We start from the raw sequence: 21,336 nt of genomic DNA on the forward strand, positions 1-21,336 counted from the left end.
AATAGCAGATTTTGCGAGGGAACAAACGCGATGGTAATGACATCTTAGTTGAAATCAAGATAAAGGAATGGGCATGGGCAGGACATGTAATGAGGAGGGAAGATAACCGATAACCGAGGTTTACGGACTGGATTCCAATGGAAGGGAAGCGTGGCATGGGGTGGCAGAAAGTGATGTGGGTAGATGAGTTCAAGAAGCTTGCAGGGACGATATGGCCACACTTAGTACATGAGCGGGGCTGTTAGAGAAGTATGGAAGAGGCCTTACCCTTCAGTGGGCGTAACGAGGCTGATGATTATGATAAAACACGGGCTCTTGTAAAACGTCACCATGCTGTCCGGAATGTTAATTACGGCGCCATATTTTTTTGCAAACACATTTGTAAACACATATGTGAAGTTTATTCTTCTTTTCAAGGAAAATAGGGGACCGGGACAAAAGGCGGTAAGGCCTGACACCTGACAAGGCCCCTAACCCATACAGTTGGCAGTAACAATATAAATGCAAAAAAATATACATAGAAGGCGTGACATATATGTCAAAACAACGCTACAATGCGCACAGTGAAACTTAATTCGGCAAAAATACAAACATGTGCAAGGGTATATGCAAGCACACAAAATTATACACGTACAAATACAATGCGTACATGGCTGGTGAATTAAGACACGAAAACATGGAACTGCAGCAAACTATTGTTGCTTGTCCGCAACAAAAATAAAAAGAAACGTATGTATAAAGAGGCGGTAGATGCATTTACTTACATTTGAATTTCGCCTTCAATCAAACGTCGTTTCATGTTTTTCTTGAACACTTTTTAGATAAAAAGAAATCATCTCTAAAGGGAAATTCGTTGAAGGCGTTGGGTACTTGAAAATTTAGCTTTTGTTTACCATAATTCGGGCATGTTCGTGGTACACGTAGTTTTACCTCACGAAGGTTGTAATTTATAGTATTGTCACCAATAGAGTACACACTGTTTCTATGAATGTATTGTAACAGCCGTAAATAATACACTTGTTCAGCTTGTAGTATGCTTGGTTCAACAAACAAGGGTTGTGTACGTAATTTATGTGGTGCGCCGCAATAGAACTCAATAGCACGCAACGCTCTTTTTTGTAGCAGTAGTAGTTTATGGTAATTTGAAGAAGTAGTCGTACCCCATACAAGATTACAATATGACAGTTTTGAAAAAAAAACAGTGCGGTATACATGGACACTTTTAACCAAACAGGTAAGAGACTACAAATCCTAAAGAGCAGACCAACAATTTCGCTTAGTTCAGAAGCAAGTTTTGAGACATGAACAGACCAATTGAGATTTTCATTAAACCACACACCGAGGAAGTTTTGAGAAGAAACCTGACTGATATTTGTATTATCATAATAAATCTGTATCGAATAACGTTCCACGGTGTTGATCGGCTTAAAAAGAATTTATTTTGTTTTATTTAAATTTAAACTAAGCTTATTTACGTGTAACCAATCACGAAGCTTCAGTAAATAAGTGTTAACCATACTTTGGGGGGTGAGTAATGAGCGGGAGGAAAAGAAAAGATTTGTGTCGTCAGCGTACATTACCAAATCTGGAGACATATATATCGGCTTGGTCATTGATATATGTGATGAATAATAAAGGCCCTGGTATTGATCCCTGCGGGACACCGTGCATTATTGTCTGTGTATCGGAGGAGATGTTATTTGTTCGTGCGTATTGGGACCTATTACTCAGGTAATTTTTCAACAGGTTCAGCGCAACACCGCGAACCCCGTAGCCACAAAGCTTCTTAAGGAGAGTATCATGATGTACGCAATCAAAGGCCTTGCGAGAATCTAAAACTAGACCAAGTGTATATTTTTTACCTTCAATGTTATCTATTATTTTGTCTTTAACAACTAATAGCGCTTGTTACGTGGATCTATTTTTTATAAACCCATACTTTGAATCAGCAAGGACATTGTATTTATGGAGAAAATTGGCCATCCCTGAATTAATAATGCATTCAAAAATTTTTGATAGAACAGGTAATACTGAAATAGGTCGGTAATTACACAGTTTATTTATGTCACCACTTTTATATATTGGAACCATACGGGCCAATTTTAATTTGTCCGGAAAAACACCTGTTGACAACATAAGGTTTATAATGTGTGACAAGGCATCGCATATAACGTTGCATACATACTTCAGGGGAATTACTTTTATATCGTCATATCCAGCGGATACATCATTCTTTAAAGATAATATTAATGTAGCTACTTCTTGAGGGGTTGCTGGTGCGAGTGCTATAGGATTCAGTAATGGAGTGGTGAGGCCCATAAAACTATCAACCGGAGTATGCGTAGAAAGATTTGGTGAACCGACATTAATAAAGTAGTCATTCAGGGCGTTTGATAGCTCACGGCCCGTTAATTTACTATTAGTTGTAATTATTTCACTAAGTTGTGTGCATTTTGTTTTATTCTTCAAGTTATTAACCTCTTGCCAAACCTTACGACTATCATTTTGAATACGAGAAAAAAGGCTTATATAATAATTAGATTTAGCATTTTTTAAGTCTTTGTTAAGTTTATTTCTGAATTGTTTAAATTGACAAAGCAGAGCTAGATCTATGATATGGAGGAACTCATGATACATATTTTCTTTCTTATCCTTGCGTGAAGTGATTTGTTCATCCAAGGCTTCTTAAAATTCTTAACATTATTTTTTCTCTCTATTTGTGGGAAAGCTGCGTTATATTGGGTTAAGAAAATATCAATAAACTGAGAATATGCTGTATTAACTTCAGATATCTCGTATATAGATCCCCAGTTGGTACCTTCAATTAGTTTACGAAACTCGTTCAGAGCAAAATCATTAATATCTCTGGTCATAGGCGTAACAGCATTTGTTAGTTGGTTTAATCTGAGAGGTATGAAACAAAATATGGGCAATGGTCACTGATATCTAACGATAATAGACCAGATTCAGTGCTTGGAGGCTGAACATTTGAGATGCAGATAAATAATAAAGTGGCCGTGTTGCAAGTTATTCTAGTAGGCAAGGTGATATAGTTCATACAAGCGTAAGAAGAAATCAGGCTCTGCAATTCCCTTGAATGAGAATCATCTGATAATAGATCAATGTTTAAATCCCCCATTAAAATGAAAGGTAGTTTAGTAGAGTCAAGACAAGTGAAAAGGCTGTCGAAGAACTCAAAAAATGTTGATTTGTTACCCTGAGGGGGTCTATATATAGCAACAACGATTATATTCTGTAACGATATAGCTAAGCACACAATGTTGGGGTTTGGGACATTAACATCGCTAACGACAGAGTGCGAATGACATTTTTTTAACATATACAGCAAGGCCACCGCCTCCTTCATGGGGCCTTGATAAACCATTGTAAGTATAGTCATCGAAACAACACACGTCACCATCAGTGCCGAACCATGTTTCAGAAAAAACCATAACATCAAACTTCACTGACAGCAATCCTAGAAATAAATCAAGATCATCGCATTTGTTTTTCATGCTACGGATATTTAAATGAAAAGCCGAAAAATATTTTTTGCTCATACTTTTAAAGCTAGAATGAATATGATCAGTATTGTATCTTGTACAGGTAGGTGGAAGAAGCATCGTGATAAGTCAGGAATGATGAGCATGTTGCAAAAGCAATGTTATTTTGTGGTCATCTTCGCCAGATCAGCCAGATCCTGAATCCTAACAGCGTCCATGTGTTCATCCTTCCGCGCGAAAAGCTTGCCCCCACTCGTCCAGACAAACTTCCATGCCACTTCTTTCTTGCGGGCAATAGCAAGACCAAGCCGCTGTTTGTTAGTCTGCGTAAGATGCTCGTTTACATAAACGCTGTCGGTGCCAGATAAGCCGAGCTGGTCATTTGTAACCTTTTGCTTCCTGGCCTTAGCAAGAAACGCATGACGCTTATCTCGCCGAAGAAAGCGAACCAAGATATTGGTCTCGCCTGCCTTGCGCGTTGGGATCCGGTGATACGTGTCAATGTCATGGCTAGCAACTGGTTCTTTAAGAACGTCACCGATTTTCTTGACTATGTCAACAGGGTTCCCGTTTGACTTGATGCCTTTTATTTCCAAGTTATTTAACCTAGTGTACTGCTCCAGCTCTTCAACTCTCCGCGTTAAGTGCTTGTTTTCATTTTGCAGGGTTTCATTGAACTTAATCAGCTCACCAATTTCATGTCGAAGGGCCTTCACGTCAGCGCCGGTTGTCTTTGTTTCGTTACACGTGTCACTACAAAATTTAACACTGTCCTTCACACTACGCATTTCCAATCTCATTTCCCGTTTGAAGTCTTCAAGAGCCTTCGTAATTTCCTTAGCATTACCTGCCATTCTTACAGACTACACGCAAAGATACAGTCAAAGTTACAGTCAAAGTTTGGCACCAGTGCGCAGCAGTAGAAAAACTATTCAACAACACCCAATTCTTACCTGCGTAAAAACGGGTGGATGAGCGAACCTGTACGGTGCTTGCGCACCGCTGCCAAACTAATCTGCCGCCCGCAATGCCGTCCGTTATAAAGGCAGCCGGTACGAGCCTCCCACGCTGATTGGTGGGCCGTGCGGCGATGCGCCAGGTAGCTGGGGAAGCCTGGCCGTTGAATCAGCGATCTTGACAGTGTGCAGAACGAGATGAAATCTACGCTGTTCCTTGACGTGGATGGGGCAGTCAGTCGTCCCTCGGCTCCTTGCTGCTTGGCGAAACGGGCGGAATCTGCGCAAAAACGGGTGGGTGAGTGAACCTGTACGCTGCTTGCGCGCCGCTGCCAAACTGAGCTGCCGCCCGCAATGCCGTCCGTTATAAAGGCAGCCGGTACGAGCCTCCCACGCTGATTGGTGGGCCGTGCGGCGATGCGCCAGGTAGCTAGGGAAGCCTGGCCGTTGAATCAGCGATCTTGACAGTGTGCAGAACGAGATGAAATCTACGCTGTTCCTTGACGTTGATGGGGCAGTCAGTCGTGCCTTGGCTCCTTGCTGCTTCACGAAACGTGCGGGATCTGCGTAAAAAGTCATTATCTCGGTAAATCCATTTCAATAATCAAATCTTTAAAGCACACAGGAAGAACGATGAAAGCGGCCGCGAAAAAAGAATCCGGGATGCTAATTCTAGCAGTACATTTTCCAATAGCATCAGTAATTGCCCGCCGCCCGCCCTTCCGTGGGGTCCCGTCCACGGTGTTTCTACTTTCTTCAGGTGGAGGACGAGTTCCTGATTCATTATAGAGAATTCGGCACGAGTGTCGACTGATGCTGTCACCAGCTGTCCATCCACCAAAACATCAACGTCGGCGCTTACAATTCTTTCGGTGTCGGGGTTTATTGGCGTCACGTCGTTCTGCGGCGAGAGTGTCGGGGGCTTTTCATTGTCTTGAGGTGGGCCTGCAACGTTACCCCAAGTGGTCGCCGCCTTCAGTTTCCCCGGCGTGGGCTGGGCGACCTTTGTCCTCGGAGGTCAGCAAAAGTACGTCCAGTAGGGGAAGTCATCTGACGTGGAGGGGTTGGAGAGCGGGACAGACGGCCGAAATCGGACTGAACATGCGGCACAGATTCGTCATTCGGGTGCGCCATTGGAGGTCCCTGAAAAGCAGTTTCGTCGCGGCGTAGCATGGAGTCATAATTTGCACGTCGACTGTAGGACCATGGACGAAAAGGTAGAAATGATGTGTCGCGATGCCAGCAATGACGCGAAATGTGGCTGGCGCCTCCGCAGTTAAAAGAGAGTGGGCGCCTATCGAGAGTGCGCCATGCGTCGATTCTCCGAAATTGTGACCGACCCGTAGTGTCGTTTTGTGGCGTTGACCAAGGTGCTGTGAACGGCGGCTGGTATGACCGCACGAATTCGCAATTTTTCTAGAGGTGATTCGTGTGTTGAGCGAGCCTGTTCACTCATTTGTTTTTCCAAACGGCGATTATCTAGGTTTTTGCCTCTACTTGAATGATGCCGACTGGTCTTAATTGTACCATGCCGCAGATAGCAACAAAGCAGTTAGCATCCTTACTGATAATGTAAAATGTGCTTTGGAAGCCTTCATGCCCTGCAAACAGTTTTGTCCTGCTCGCTATCCTACATGGTTTTCTAAGGAATTAGGCGGTATACTCCGTAAAAAGCTAAGGTACTATAGCTGGTTCAAGAAAACAGATTCATTGGAGTGGTGCGAAGAATTTAGTGTCTTCAGAAGCCACGTGAAATGCGTAATGCGCAGAGACAGTGACGCATAGTTTAAGTTTGTCGAAGAACGCGTAAAGTGCGATCCAAAACGTTTATGGCCCTAGTAAAGGATTACAGGTCTGAGCGGCCGAAGATTAATGTCATAAATCATCCATAATCATTACCATCGCCATGATCAGCCTCTTTTATGTCGAATACAGGAAGAAGGCCTCTCTCTGCGCTTCCCAATTACGTAACCGTGTCCTGCGCCAACCGATTCGAACTTGCGCACGCGAATTTCCTCATTTCATCGCTCCACCCAGTCTTCTGCCGTCCTCGACTGTGTTTCCCTTCTCTTGGCACCCATCCTATAACCCTAATGGTACGAGGGTTATAGAACCGGTGCATTACATGACCTGCCCAGCTCCATTTTTTTCTCTTGATGTCAATTAGGGTAGCGTATATACCCGTATGCTCTCTGAACCAAACCGCTCTATTTCTGTCTCTTAACGTTATGCCTAGAAATCTTCGTTCCATCGCTCTTAGCACAGTCCTTAACATGTTCTCAAGCATCTTTGTCAGTCTCCAAGTGTCTGCCCCATAAATCAGCCCTGGTAAAATGCATTGATTGTGCACCTTCCTTTTCAATGACGATGGTAAGCTTCCAGTCAGCAGCTGGCAATGTCTGCCGTATGAGATCCAACCCATTTTTTTTCTTCTATGAAATTCCTTCTCATGGTCAGTGTCCCCTGTGATAAATTGACCTAGGTAAACGTACTCCTTCAGATTCTCCAGAGGCTGACTGGCGATCCTGAACGCTTGTTCCTTTGCCTGGCGATTTATCGTTATCTTTGTCTTCTGCATATTAATCTTTCATCCCACTCTTACACTCTCTCTGTTAAGGTCCTCAATGATTTATTATAACTCGTCTGCAGTGTTGCTGAATAGAACAATGCCATCGGCAAACCGAAGGTTGCTGAGATATTCGCCGCGCAGTCTTAGTCCTAAACTTTCCCAGTTTAATACCTTGAATACTTCTTCCAAGCACGCAGCGAACAGCATTGAAGAGATGGTGTCTCCTTGTCTTACACCTTTTTTATAGGTATCTTCCTACTCGCCTTGTGTAGAATTAAGGTATCTGTTGAACCTCTGTAGATATTTTATACGATATTTACGTAAGCGTTTTGTAGTCCTTGATTACGTAATGCCTATATGGCTGCTGGTATCTCTACTGAATGAAATTCCTTTTCGCAACCTATGAAAGCCATATAGAGTGACTTATTGTACTCTGCGGATTCCTCGATATCCTGATTAATGACATGCATGTGATCCATTGTAGAATATCCTTTCCTGAAGCCCGCCTGTTCCCTTGCTTGACTGAAGTCCAGTGTTTCCCTTATTCTATTGGAGATTATTTTGGTAAATATTTTATGTAATACTGGGAGTACGCTAATGGGCCTATAATTTTTCAATTCTTTACCGTCTCCCTTTTTGCGGATTAGTATAATGTTTGCATTCTTCTACCGTTCTGGGACCTTCGCAGTCGACAGACGCTTCGTATAAAGAGCCGTGAGTTTTCCAAGCAGTATGTCTCCTCCATCTTTGAATAAACCGACTGTTATTCCATCTTCTTCTGCCGCTCTTCCTCGTTTCCCCTCTTGCAAGGCCCTTCTGCCCTCATCGCTAGTTATTGGAGGAGTCTCTGTATCCTGTTCATTAGTGTTGCTTGTGGACGTATACTGACTCCTGTTCGTATTGTACAGGTCAGTGTAGAATTCTTCCGCTGCTTTTACTATATTCAACATCGCTTATTATATTACCCTGCTTATCTTTCAGGGCATATATCTTGGTTGGTCCTAAGAATAGCAGCTTGGGCTTGTTGGTTTTCCATCCTGGTGTTAACAGCGTAAAACGTAGACGAGACGCGAGAGGAAAGGACGACACCACAAACGCTGACTTTCAACAACGTTTAATTGAAAGAAAGACGGCTTCTTATACCATTGCCCACACGTTTCCCACGCACGTGATCGCACATAATGTGAAACACGCACTTTTTTCTTTTTTTTTGCATTCAAGATATTGATTGTACGTGCAAAAGGTTAAGTTCTTTTTTTTTGTCAGGAGCAAGGATGGCGTGCTAATGCATTGATCACGAAGTCTGGTTATCTCAGCTGCCTCATTTATCTCCCGTACCAGCTGGTCATTGTGTTCCTTCAGCACTTCACAGCGTCTGAATTCTGCGGTGCAAGCTTTAGAGGGGCGATCCCTGACGCGAAAACCTGGATTCCTGTTAGCCTGCTCGACGCTAAGTTTATGTTCCTTTAGTCTTTCGTTGATGCATGTTGAAGTTTGCTCAATATACTTTTTTCCACATTTCAAAGGTATTGAATACACCTCGGCTTCTGTACACTCGCCAAAACGATTCTGGGGATTTATTGTGGATCCTTGTTGCTTTATCGGCTCTTCAGCATTGATGCGTCGGCAGAGGCTTTTCGTTTTTTCCGGGGCAGTAAGCACTACATTAACTCCAGCTTTGCGCCCAATCTTTTTCAAGCGGTGACATAAGTTGTGCACTTATGGCGGGGCCAGGGTCCTTCGCTTTACTTTAATTTTTTTCCTTCTCGCCACCTTGCTCGCCATGGACACGCTCGAGGTTTTGGTTCTTGCTCATTTTTTCTGCAAAAGACACTAGAAGGTGCGACGGGTAACCAGCGCTAGTAAGGCGGTTAACCTGCCGACGAAAACTTTGTTCCATCACGTGGATGCACGATTTTTTAAGAGAATTTGTTAGACAAAGGTTTGCAGTTGCTCTCTTCACCAGTTTGGAAGGCGCTGATTTGAATGGCAGTGGCGCTTTGTGGCCCCTGGGTTCATAGGTCGAGCAGACCTTCCCCCTGGAGATCTCGAGTCTCAGGTCAAGAAATCTCAAAGATCATTGCATTGGGACCTCGTGGGTAACAGCAAGCGGCTGAAGCGCATGACTAAAGCATGTTATTGCCTGCGAAACGGCGTTATCTGAATTCGCACCAGAGTCATCACACAGAACTAAGTTATCGTCAACATAACAAAAGAGTTTCCAGACCAAGCGGAACAAGCCGTCCGGAGTGTTTCGGTTCGCCGCTTGCGGTTACCCACGAGGTCCCCACACAAGGATCTTTGAGATTCCTTGATTTCAGACTCCAGCTCTCCAGGGGGAAGGTCTACTGGGCCTATGAACCCAGAGGCAAGAACGTGCCACTGCCATTCCAATCAGCGCATTGAAAACTGGTGAAGAGAGCAATTGCAAACGTTTGTCTAACAAATGCTCTTAAAAAATTGTGCATCCACGCGATGGAACAAAGTTTTCGTCGGCAGGTTGACCACCTTACGAGGGCTCGTTACCCGTCGCACATTCGTGTGTCTGTTGCAGAAAAAATGAACAAGAACCAAAAACTCGAGCGTGCCCATTGCGAGCAAGGTGGCGAGAAACAAAAAAATGGAAGAAAAGCGAAGGACCGTGGCCCTGCCATACGTGCACAACCTATCTCATCGCTTGAAAAAGATTGGGCGCAAAGCTGGAGTTAATGTAGTGCTTACTGCCCCGGAAAAACCGAAAAGCCTCTGCCGACGCATCAATGCTGAAGAGCCGATAAAGCAACAAGGGTGCACAATAAATCCCCAGAATCGATTTGTGGAGTGTACAGAAGCGGTGGTTTACTCCGTACCTTTGAAATGTGGAAAAAGTATATAGGGCAAGCTTAGAGATGCACAAAAGAAAGACTAAAGGAACATAAATTTAGCGTCGAGCAGGCTAACAGGAATCTAGGTTTTCGTGTCAGGGATTGCCCCTCTAAAGCTTGCACCGCAGAATTCAGACGCTGTGAAGTGCTGAAGAAACACAATGATCAGCGGGTCCGGGAGATAATTGAGGCAGCCGACATTACCAGACTTCGTGATCAATGCGTTAGCACGCCGTCCTTGCTACCGACAAAAAAAAAAGAACTTGAGCTTTTGCACGTACAATCACTATCTTGAAAACAAAAAAAAACAGAAAAAGTGCGTGTTTCACATAATGCGCGATCACGTGTGTGTTACACGTGTGGGCAATGGTATAAGAAACCTAGTTTGTTTGAAATAAACGTTGTTGAAAGTCAGCGCTTGCGGCGTCCTCGCGTCTCCTGTGTCATCTACGGTTTGCGCTGTTAACACCAGGTTGGTTTGTACTGTACCAAGTTTCGTTCTCCCTGATTGCAGGCTTCGTTAATTTTTTACGACTTCTTCATACTTTCTCGCGTTATAGTTTCGAATATCCCTTATTTTCGCCTTGTTGATCAGTTTTGACAGTTCTGCGAATTTTATCCTATCTCTTGAGTTGGACAATTCCATTCTTTGCTGTTTCTTTACTAAGTCCTTTGTTACTTGGGATAGCTTGCCTACTGGTTGTCTTCGTGCCTTGCCTCCTACTTCAACTGCTGCCTCTGAAGCTAGTCTAGTCACGGTATCATTCATTAGCTCTATGTCATCATCATCTATGTTCTAAGGCTGAATATTTGTTTTCAAGTGGCAGCCTGAATTTGTCTTCTTTTACCCGTAATGCCTCTAGGTTGAGCTGTTTCTTCTTAACCAATTTTGCTCTTTCTCTCTTCAAATTGAGGTGAATCTTAGCCCTTACTAACCTATGATCACTGCACTTTACCCTACCTATCACTTCTGCATCCTGAACTATGCTGGGATCAGCAAAAGGTATGAAGTCAATTTCATTTCTTGTTTCACCATTAGGGATTTTCCTGGTCCACGCTATGATGCTACGCTTCCTGAAAAAGGTGTTCATTATTCGAACCTTATTCCTATCTGCGAATTCTGCAGCATCTCTCCTCTAGCGTTCCTAGAATTAACGCCGTAGTTGCCAATTGCTTTTTCACCAGCCTTCTATTCCCGCATTTTTGCAATAATGTCGCCCATTACTACTGTATACCGAGTTTCCACTTTTCTTATCGCTAATTCAATATCGTCATAAAACCGATCTACTTCTTCATCGTGACTGGACGTTGGAGCGTAGGCTTGTACTATCATTAATCAATGCTCTTAATAAGTTCGATTACGACTAGAGCCACATTCTCATTAAGGGGCATGGACGCGCGACGGGAATGATGGCCTCACGCATCTTTTTGTTCATTCCACAGTTATTCGGTGGCCTGGTCCTTGGCTGGGAATGCCATGCCGTCTCTCGTCACGGTGGAGCGCTCTACAATGGTTCGTTAACCACGGAAGCAAGTTTTCAAGGCATCTGTGCCTCACCTGCCTCATCTTATCCTGGCGACTGCTGCTTGCCACCAAATGAGATGCTCCCTGTCGACCAGTGCCTCACCGGCAACGGTACAGTTGGTGACCCTTGCGACGAAGCTGCGTTGGCGGGTGCTTTCCCAGCTTCCATGTCTCCGTACGCTGTCGCCCTTCTGTGGCAGGGTGGTTGCGTCACAGGTCACTTGTCACCTGATGTGCATTGCGCATCGTCAACGTCTTCGGCTGCGCCGATATCGAGTCAGCTTAAAGCCGGCGCTCCGAACGAAATCTTCAGTAGGCATGGACGCGCGACAGGAATGATGGCCTCACGCATCTTTTTGTTCATTCCACAGTTATTCGGTGGCCTGGTCCTTGGCTGGGAATGCCATGCCGTCTCTCGTCACGGTGGAGCGCTCTACAACGGTTCGTTAACCACGGAAGCAAGTTTTCAAGGCATCTGTGCCTCACCTGCCTCGTCTTATCCTGGCGACTGCTGCTTGCCACCAAATGAGATGCTCCCTGTCGACCAGTGCCTCACCGGAAACGGTACAGTTGGTGACCCTTGCGACGAAGCTGCGTTGGCGGGTGCTTTCCCAGCTTCCATGTCTCCGTACGCTGTCGCCCTTCTCTGGCAGGGTGGTTGCGTCACAGGTCACTTGTCACCTGATGTGCATTGCGCATCTTCAACGTCTTCGGCTGCGTCGATATCGAGTCAGCTTAAAGCCGGCGCTCCGAACGAAATCTTCAGTAGGCATGGACGCGCGACGGGAATGATGGCCTCACGCATCTTTTTGTTCATTCCACAGTTATTCGGTGGCCTGGTCCTTGGCTGGGAATGCCATGCCGTCTCTCGTCACGGTGGAGCGCTCTACAATGGTTCGTTAACCACGGAAGCAAGTTTTCAAGGCATCTGTGCCTCACCTGCCTCATCTTATCCTGGCGACTGCTGCTTGCCACCAAATGAGATGCTCCCTGTCGACCAGTGCCTCACCGGCAACGGTACAGTTGGTGACCCTTGCGACGAAGCTGCGTTGGCGGGTGCTTTCCCAGCTTCCATGTCTCCGTACGCTGTCGCCCTTCTGTGGCAGGGTGGTTGCGTCACAGGTCACTTGTCACCTGATGTGCATTGCGCATCGTCAACGTCTTCGGCTGCGCCGATATCGAGTCAGCTTAAAGCCGGCGCTCCGAACGAAATCTTCAGTAGGCATGGACGCGCGACAGGAATGATGGCCTCACGCATCTTTTTGTTCATTCCACAGTTATTCGGTGGCCTGGTCCTTGGCTGGGAATGCCATGCCGTCTCTCGTCACGGTGGAGCGCTCTACAACGGTTCGTTAACCACGGAAGCAAGTTTTCAAGGCATCTGTGCCTCACCTGCCTCGTCTTATCCTGGCGACTGCTGCTTGCCACCAAATGAGATGCTCCCTGTCGACCAGTGCCTCACCGGAAACGGTACAGTTGGTGACCCTTGCGACGAAGCTGCGTTGGCGGGTGCTTTCCCAGCTTCCATGTCTCCGTACGCTGTCGCCCTTCTCTGGCAGGGTGGTTGCGTCACAGGTCACTTGTCACCTGATGTGCATTGCGCATCTTCAACGTCTTCGGCTGCGTCGATATCGAGTCAGCTTAAAGCCGGCGCTCCGAACGAAATCTTCAGTAGGCATGGACGCGCGACGGGAATGATGGCCTCACGCATCTTTTTGTTCATTCCACAGTTATTCGGTGGCCTGGTCCTTGGCTGGGAATGCCATGCCGTCTCTCGTCACGGTGGAGCGCTCTACAATGGTTCGTTAACCACGGAAGCAAGTTTTCAAGGCATCTGTGCCTCACCTGCCTCATCTTATCCTGGCGACTGCTGCTTGCCACCAAATGAGATGCTCCCTGTCGACCAGTGCCTCACCGGCAACGGTACAGTTGGTGACCCTTGCGACGAAGCTGTGTTGGCGGGTGCTTTCCCAGCTTCCATGTCTCCGTACGCTGTCGCCCTTCTCTGGCAGGGTGGTTGCGTCACAGGTCACTTGTCACCTGATGTGCATTGCGCATCTTCAGCGTCTTCGGCTGCGCCGATATCGAGTCAGCTTAAATCCGGCGCTCCGAACGAAATCTTCTGTGAGCATGGACGCACGACAGGAATGATGGCCTCACGCATTATTTTTTTCGTGCCACAGGTTAGTTGCCTTTCCATATCAAGACTAAAATCCGACGATCCATTTATAATCGCGCTTCCATGCCCAGAAGCAGTGCTTGGTCCTTTTTGTTCTTTGTTATTGCTTTTGTGCGGTGATGTTGACAGTAATCCCGGTCCCCTGAGAGAACAACAATCAGATACATTATCCTAAGTTCTGAAAACCTTACGCTATTAGAATCAAAGGTCTAAAAGAATGGAGGATAACCAAAAAGCAATGCTGGACACTATTACAGAGTTAAAAACGCATCAGGAAACGGTGGCGAAAGCGATATCTGAAATTAAAGAAAGACTTGCGACTGTAGAAAATCAGACCGGTAGTTTTGAAAAATGGCAGCATGAACTCGGTGACGTGCGTGAAGCGGTTGGGAGTATAGCAAAGGACGCTGCATTCCTACGCTCCCGACTGGATGATGCGGAAGACCGCTCTCGTAGAAATAATCTACTTTTTTATGGTTTGACGGACATCGCCACCGAATCCGCTGTTCAATCGGAGGAAAAGATACTGGACATTCTAATAAACACTCTAAGCCAAAGAATAACTAGTGACAGCATATCGCGCGCACATCGTATTGGTAGATTCAGTCCAGGGAAGTCTCGTCCTTTGATAGTAAATTTTGCTGCCTATGAAACGAAGGAAGAAATATTATCGAGCCGCCCCATGCTAAAAGAAATGCGTATCTCTGTTAGTGAAAATTTCAGTCCCGCTACACGTTGCGCCAGGAAAACTCTCATCGAATACGGAAAAAGTCAGAACGTACCATTTAAATTAATATATAAGAAGCTACTAATTGGTAGGAAATGCTATGTATACGACGCCACTGAGCAAAAGCTCTGTGAATTGAAGCCGTTAAGTAGTACCTCAGATGATGCCACGGCGTCTGTTATCCTTAAGATCACGCCGCAATATTCTAAGAGCGCGCCCATAGGATAACGCGAGGGGTAGGGACCTCAATCCTATAATATTTATTTATTTATTTATTTATTTATTTATTTATTTCAAGGTACCTTACATGCCACAAGGGGAGCATTGAGTAAGGGGGGCGTCATCGAACAAATGACAAGAGAAAGCAGATATGTGTGCGCTAAAAAATTTTAGAGCTAAAAATGTTTGTAATGATCACATGCTTCCAAAACAGTGTTTAAAAAACGCTAAATCAATACAAAGAGTTAGCGGGAAAGGAATGAAGAGTACAATTCACCCTAACACAAAAGGCGATGTAACACTTGCGCAAAATAACGTACATAGCGCGAGTACATAAAGCAAACAAAATTCAAACCACAATGAACAAGAAAGTCACGTATTATATGACATGACATATGTACAGATGAATATATTTGTTATGGTGAAGACTGTAGGTTCAGTAGTTGTCTGAATTTATCATTGCTCATTTGAGCGACAGTGCTATTAGGAAGCGAATTCCATAACCGAATCGCTCGTGGTAAAGCCGAGAAGTTAAACGAGTTAGTGTTGCCGTAAAAGCGAGTGAGGCTTAAATCATTATAAAGTCGTCGTGATGTGCAAGACGCGCGTTCCAGTGGCAAGTTTGGTGGCTTGATTTGGTGAACATATCTATGGAGCCAGGACAGGAGTGCTATGTCACGTCGGCAACTCAGTGATTGAAGGGAAAGGTCGAGTTTTATTTGAGTAATGCTTGACTACTAGCTGTAATTTCGGGAAATAAATCGGCTAGCTCGGTTTTGGATGGCTTCTAACATGTGGATTAGGTATTCATGGTAGGGAGACCATATAGGGGACGCGAGCTCGAGCTGAGGGCGTACAAATGATATGAATGCTAATTTACGTATGTTAGACGGGCAATTACGCAAGTTGCGGCGAATATACCCAAGAGATTTGGAAGTGTTTGCGCATATGGTTGCAATGTGAAAGGCCCAGGAAAGGCTCGGTGTAAGATTTACGCCTAGATATTTATATGCTGATGCCTGAGATATTATATTTTAGTTCATATAATAGGAAAACCTATGAGTTGATGTTTTTCGCGTGAATGTCATTAGTTGGCATTTAAATGAGTTAAGTTTCATTTGCCAGTCTTCACACCATTTGGTAACGAGATGAAGGTCCTCTTGAAGAATGCGATGGTCATCAAGGCTGCGAATTGGTCGATATATTATACAATCATCGGCGAAAACATGCATGCAGGATGAGATGTTATTGGGCAGATCATTGATGTAAATAAGAAAAAGCAAGGGTCCTAGTACGCTACCCTGCGGTACACCGGAACTGACATATGCAAGGGGTGACGTAAAATTATTAACTACTGTAAATTGCTGACGATTTGTTAGGAAGTTACGAATCCAGGAGAACGTTAAGCAGTCTAATTTGAGAACGGATAACTTGGAAATTAAACGGCAGTGAGCCACACGGTCGAAGGCTTTGGAGAAGTCGAGAAAAAAGCAATCTGTTTAAAGATTATGGTCCATGTTAAAATGCAAGTCTGTAGTGAATTCTAGTAACTGCGTCTCACATGACAAACCTTTCCTAAACCCATGTTGGTTAATAAAGAAAAAATTATTTGATTCAGATGATGATATATGTGAGATGCAATGATATGTTCAAGCATTTTGCAGCAAATACTTGTCAATGACATCGGCCGATAGTTTTCTGGGGAATTCTTGCTACCATTTTTGTGGACTGGTATCACTTTTGCAATTTTCCAGTCTAAGGGAAGCTGGCCTGATGACAACGACTGGCGGAAAATATTGCATAAAAATTTGCTAGATAACGTGACTGTATTCTTTAAAATTTTTGCGTTAATATTATCGACACCCAAAGAAGTAGTCAACTTAAGGTTATTTATGAGACCTGTGATACCATCCTCTGTTACATCGATGGATTGCATGTAGTGGTAATCTAGATCAGTGACTTCCGGCAGATTTGAATGGTCTTATATTGTGAATATAGCTGAAAAAAATTCATTAAAGACGACTGGGCATTCCTTGTCACTGATTGGAGCTTGATTCCCATCACTTAGTGATTTGTGATGTGAGCCACTATTGGGTGAAATCACCTGCCAGAAGTTTCGGGTGCTCACTAAAACGCACGCGGCACATATCCCACACCAAACCACATTAATAAAATATATCCAGAGAGGGAGATTAAGATGGACTGCAACGATTGTAATGGCATCATTGGAATCCAACATATGGTGGTGGGGTGTCCCGCGACTTTCCCGAACCTCGTTGAAGAATGGACACAGCGGGAGAAAAGGATTCAACACCCGCCGTGGTTGCTCAGTGGCTATGGTGTTGGGCTCCTGAGCACGAGGACGCGGGATCGAATCCCGGCCATGGCGGCCGCATCTCGATTGGGGCGAAATGCAAAAACACCCGTGTACTTAGATTTAGGTGCGCGTTAAAGAACCCCAGGTGGTCAAAATTTCCGGAGTCCTCCACTACGGCGTGCCTCATAATCAGAAAGTGGTTTTGGCAAGTAAAAACCCATAATTTAAAAAAAAAAGGATTCAAAGCCCATTGTTTCGGGGCCAAGTAAGGGCCACCCAGAGGGCCGATGACGTCGCTGAAAGGCTTGGCCTCACAGTGCCAATGTGGGAGCGGCCCGCCTTGGCTTAAGTATTCGAGCCTCCGGACTTCATTACGATAAAATATTTCACACACCCAAGTGCCGCATCGTAAGCTCGCAGTAATATTTCCGGTATGATAGACCATCACAAACAGTTCTGGAATTCATTCTGACGAGGGGCTGAAGCACACAGCTGATGCGACTTCGCCCAGTGCCACGCGCGGGCGGCTATCTCCTCCGTCGGCGGGGTCACCGGCCGTCCGGCTCGTGACGTTAGTCCAGAGTGCGCGCCCATTGGTGGAAGCTCGTGTGGATCCGCCTCGGAGGAGTAAACGCCCCATTTTTTCTAAAGTTGTACCCGACTATAGGTCAATGCCTTTCTGAAATCTAAAAAGATGCAATTTACACAACCCCCTTTGTCAAGAGTGGATGCTAGGTCGTGCGTTAATTCTGTAAGCTAAGTAATACAAGCAAAACCACTTCGAAATGTGTTTAGCTGAGGGATCAATAACGAAAACAAATTTAAGTGAGTGAAGATGTTGCTAAAATGTACATGCTCGTGCTCAAAAATCTTGCAAAGTAGACTAGTCAAGGACACAAGTCGGAAATGAAAGACATATTTTCGAGGTCCTGACTTCGGAATAGGACCAACGTTGGCAATTTTCCAGTCTGCAGGCAACATTACTCATTTCAAGGACTTGGCAAAGGGCACATAAAGGTATTTAGACAACGGGCCCGCACAAGCAGAAAACAGAAAGTTCGGCAAATCATCGGGACCGCTGGCAGTAGTAGTACTGAAACGCTTAAGTTGTAGTTGTAACCTTTCCTGTCGAAGACGATGTCATTGATGGGTTCCCCTCCGATAAGCCCGTAGTGAAGCATTGAATCAGTATTAGTTGCGCGCGCAGAAAAAAAAACAGAACTGAAGAAGGAGCTAAAACATTCTGCCTTATCTAGACTGTCATGAACAAGAGACCCGTTGTGTTCGAGCACAGAAATGGACACTTCATCTTTTCTATTCTTCTTGATAAACTGCCAGAGTTCTCTAGGGCTGCTAGCCTATGCACGATTATTAAAGACTACCTGTCAACTCGGTAAAAATATGTTCGCGTTGATGCTAAGTACTCTTTACCTTGTGAATAAACTTCGGGTGTTCCGCAAGGGTCGATCTTAGGCCCATTATTTTTCAATATCTTTGTTAATAACCTTGAAGAATGTTGGCGCTATTCGCGTCTCTTTTTATACGCTGACGGTATTAAACTTCACTGTGAAATAAAATTAGTGCAAGATTGTGAAATATTACAGCAAGATGTTATTTCTGCTGTGCTTCCAACTTTTTGCGCGTTATTCCAAATGAGTCACTTGTTTCGTTTAATCGAAAAATGTGCCCTTTACTATCCGAATATTGACTTGACAACATTCCTCTGAAACGAGCGAGTACTACGCGCGTCTTAGGAATATTGGTTGACTCCCCGGCTAACTTCCGAACATGTTTCACGCGTCGTTAATGTACCTCAGAGGAAGTTAGGCCTCATATCAAGGATGACTAAAAAGTTTACGAATGTGAACTGCATTATTCTCTTGTATTCTTGTTTGGTCCGCTTGAAGTTAGAGTTTAGTTCTGCTTTACGGAACTGTATTAATTTGACCAATGTTGCAAAAATTGATTGTGTTCAGCGATGTTTCATTCGTATCCTGTACGATCGATTTCTCCGACGCCGTGTATTTTACGCCTATGATGGTGTAGTGCGCATGTTTAATGTTAGACCCCTAGAAATAAGGCGGAAATACCGTGATTACTTATTTTTGTACAAATTAATTCACAACCACTTCTCCTGTCCGCGGTTGCTGTCAGCCGTAACATCGTGCTTGCGTCGCCCTAACTTGCGTAGTTCTGCATTTTCTACGTGAATTGCTCTTGCACCTCTAACGCTATAACAGGTATTGAAGCACAACAAAATAACTTGCGTGATGATCTTGATATATCCAGTTCTACTACTGGCTCATTATCTGACTTCCATCTCTGAATAATTCATTTTTTTGGTTGGACCTTGTACCGATGTTGGAGATATTTTGTTTTGTTTTTCGGTTTTACGTTCTTAACGTAACACAAGTGCTTCAATATTAAGGCGTAAAGCTGTTATAGGGCACATTAGGGAAAAATTTTTAAAAATTGTTCCGCTATCGCCGGAAATTCTAAGAGCGGCTCTGTGGCGGCAGGCATCTCGTGTCCTCGCTTTGTTTTTAGAGAACGAAATACAACGTTGACGGAGGTTGATGATGGCGCCATACTCGCGAGGAAAGTCTATTCCAAGTATCAATTCACAGGAGCATTCCCGGAGAACAAGCGGACTCATCGGAAACGTAGAATTTTGAATTTGTACTCGAAAAGTGCACACACAAAGTGGTTTGACGACGTGTACGCCAGCTGTCCGTACGTGCGTCCTTCTCCAAGGCGTAACAACTTTCTATGAAGTGGTTGCCAGTTTTTCGCTGATAATCGAGGAGTCAGCGCCAGTGTCTATTGAAGCAGTAACATTTGCACCGTCGATCAGCACATTGAAAAGCAGTTCATTGAAAACTTGTCTCCAGCTTAAGGCGCCGGTGTCGTCAACTCTCCGTCGGTCTGAGGTCGCGTCCAATGGAGGTCATGCGCACGTCGAGTGTCGACGGCCTCGCCTCGAATGGACGCTGGCGATAGTTTTCCAGGCGCCGACATCGTCTTTGCGAAACCCGACTTGTACCTCTCGAACAGGATGGTCGGAGTGACGGCGATCGCGACTGGCGCCTTGATAACGGTGGCGCGCGCTGTCGGGTGATAAGATCTTCAATCTCAGGGGGCCGTTGTCCGAAAGGCGGTTGAGGTGAATTAATAGGAAACCACTGAAGTTCAAGGCGGTGGTACTGGCACTTTCGGTAGACATGAGCCGCCTCACTACAGTGGTAACAGAGCGGTCGTCGGTCGGGCCAAATGTCTTATTTACGTACGACTGGTCGGGTCTCTCCAAAATAAGGAACCGCCTGCGCTGAACTGCTGCCTGACATACGGGGTGATGGGAGGTAGCGGCGTCGGTGTTACCTGGGATAGGGTGCTCGAATGCGTAAGCATAAGTCACGCTGGTATTTGCTCACAGTAGGAGGTGTCATCGGTGACGGGGCCTCTTAAAACGTCAGCGTATGTTGTGCGTCTGGTCCAGTTGCAAACGCCTGAACTGGTGCAGCGGCCAGAAGTGCTGCTTCGCATCGTGGTACGCCGATCGCATGCTGGACATCGTGAGGCATGCCGCTAGCTGTTGGCTGGAGGCTGCTGCACCTGATCCAGCTGTCGCAGCTCGTCGCGGACTATCGATGGCATAATCTCGCGAAGCGACTCGACGCCGGTCGTGAGAGCTCCTAGTCCACTGGCAGCAGAGGAGAGATTCACTTGCCGATCTTACTGGTGCGAGTGTTTGTGCAGGGCATTCTCCGTGGCAAAGGCTTCAGTAAGAAACTCGGCAACCGTATTGGGAGGCCTACGAAAGAGTCCACCAGAAAGCTGCTCTTTCACTCCTCGCATCAAGTGACGCAGCTTCTTGTTTTCAGGCATGGTAGGGTCAGCTTGCCTGAAGAGACGCACCATGCCTTCCACGTATATAGGCACACTCTCATTAGGTTTATGAATGCGAGACTGGAGGGTCCATTCTTCTCCTTCCCGGCAATCGGAGCTGGCATGGGTGTTCAAGAGGCTGCGACAGAACTCACGCCATGATGTCAGGCCATCTTCGTGGTTCTGGAATCACTTGCGAGCACCATCCAAAGGGCTGAAGTAGACGTCTTGGCGCTACTTCGTCGTCTTGGCGCTAATTCGTCGTCCCGTATGTTGACCACCGCTACGCGCTCGAAGCCCGCCAGCAGTCTTTCAAATATTTAAGAAGGTCGCCATGGAAGTGACTTGGCACGCGCGGTTTTCGCAATGTGTAATGAGGAGGTACCGGAGCAGGCCGTCGCACAGTTAGTTGTAGTATTGGATGTGGCACCCATACCCGCTGTCGTTCTCGTTCGCAAATAACGGCTCAAAGTCAGGGGAAAGTTCTTGGATTTTCCGGCTGACGCGGTGTACTATATGACGCGGAGACCGATACCGGAGCTCACGCTCCGGTATCGGTCTAGCGATCCTGCTCCTGGTAGGGTTCTGTTGC

At 45.5% G+C, this 21,336-nt stretch overlaps 1 protein-coding gene across 14 annotated transcripts in view; it reads left to right on the forward strand.

Annotated features, from left to right (window-relative positions):
* Window positions 1-21,336, forward strand: part of LOC135915563 (receptor-type tyrosine-protein phosphatase kappa-like) — a 682,443-nt gene that overhangs the window by 332,544 nt on the left and 328,563 nt on the right. The gene's annotated exons all lie outside the window — the stretch shown is intronic.

The sequence above is a fragment of the Dermacentor albipictus genome, chromosome 9 (genome assembly GCF_038994185.2).
Source record: "Dermacentor albipictus isolate Rhodes 1998 colony chromosome 9, USDA_Dalb.pri_finalv2, whole genome shotgun sequence".
Taxonomy (NCBI): Eukaryota; Metazoa; Arthropoda; class Arachnida; order Ixodida; family Ixodidae; genus Dermacentor; species Dermacentor albipictus.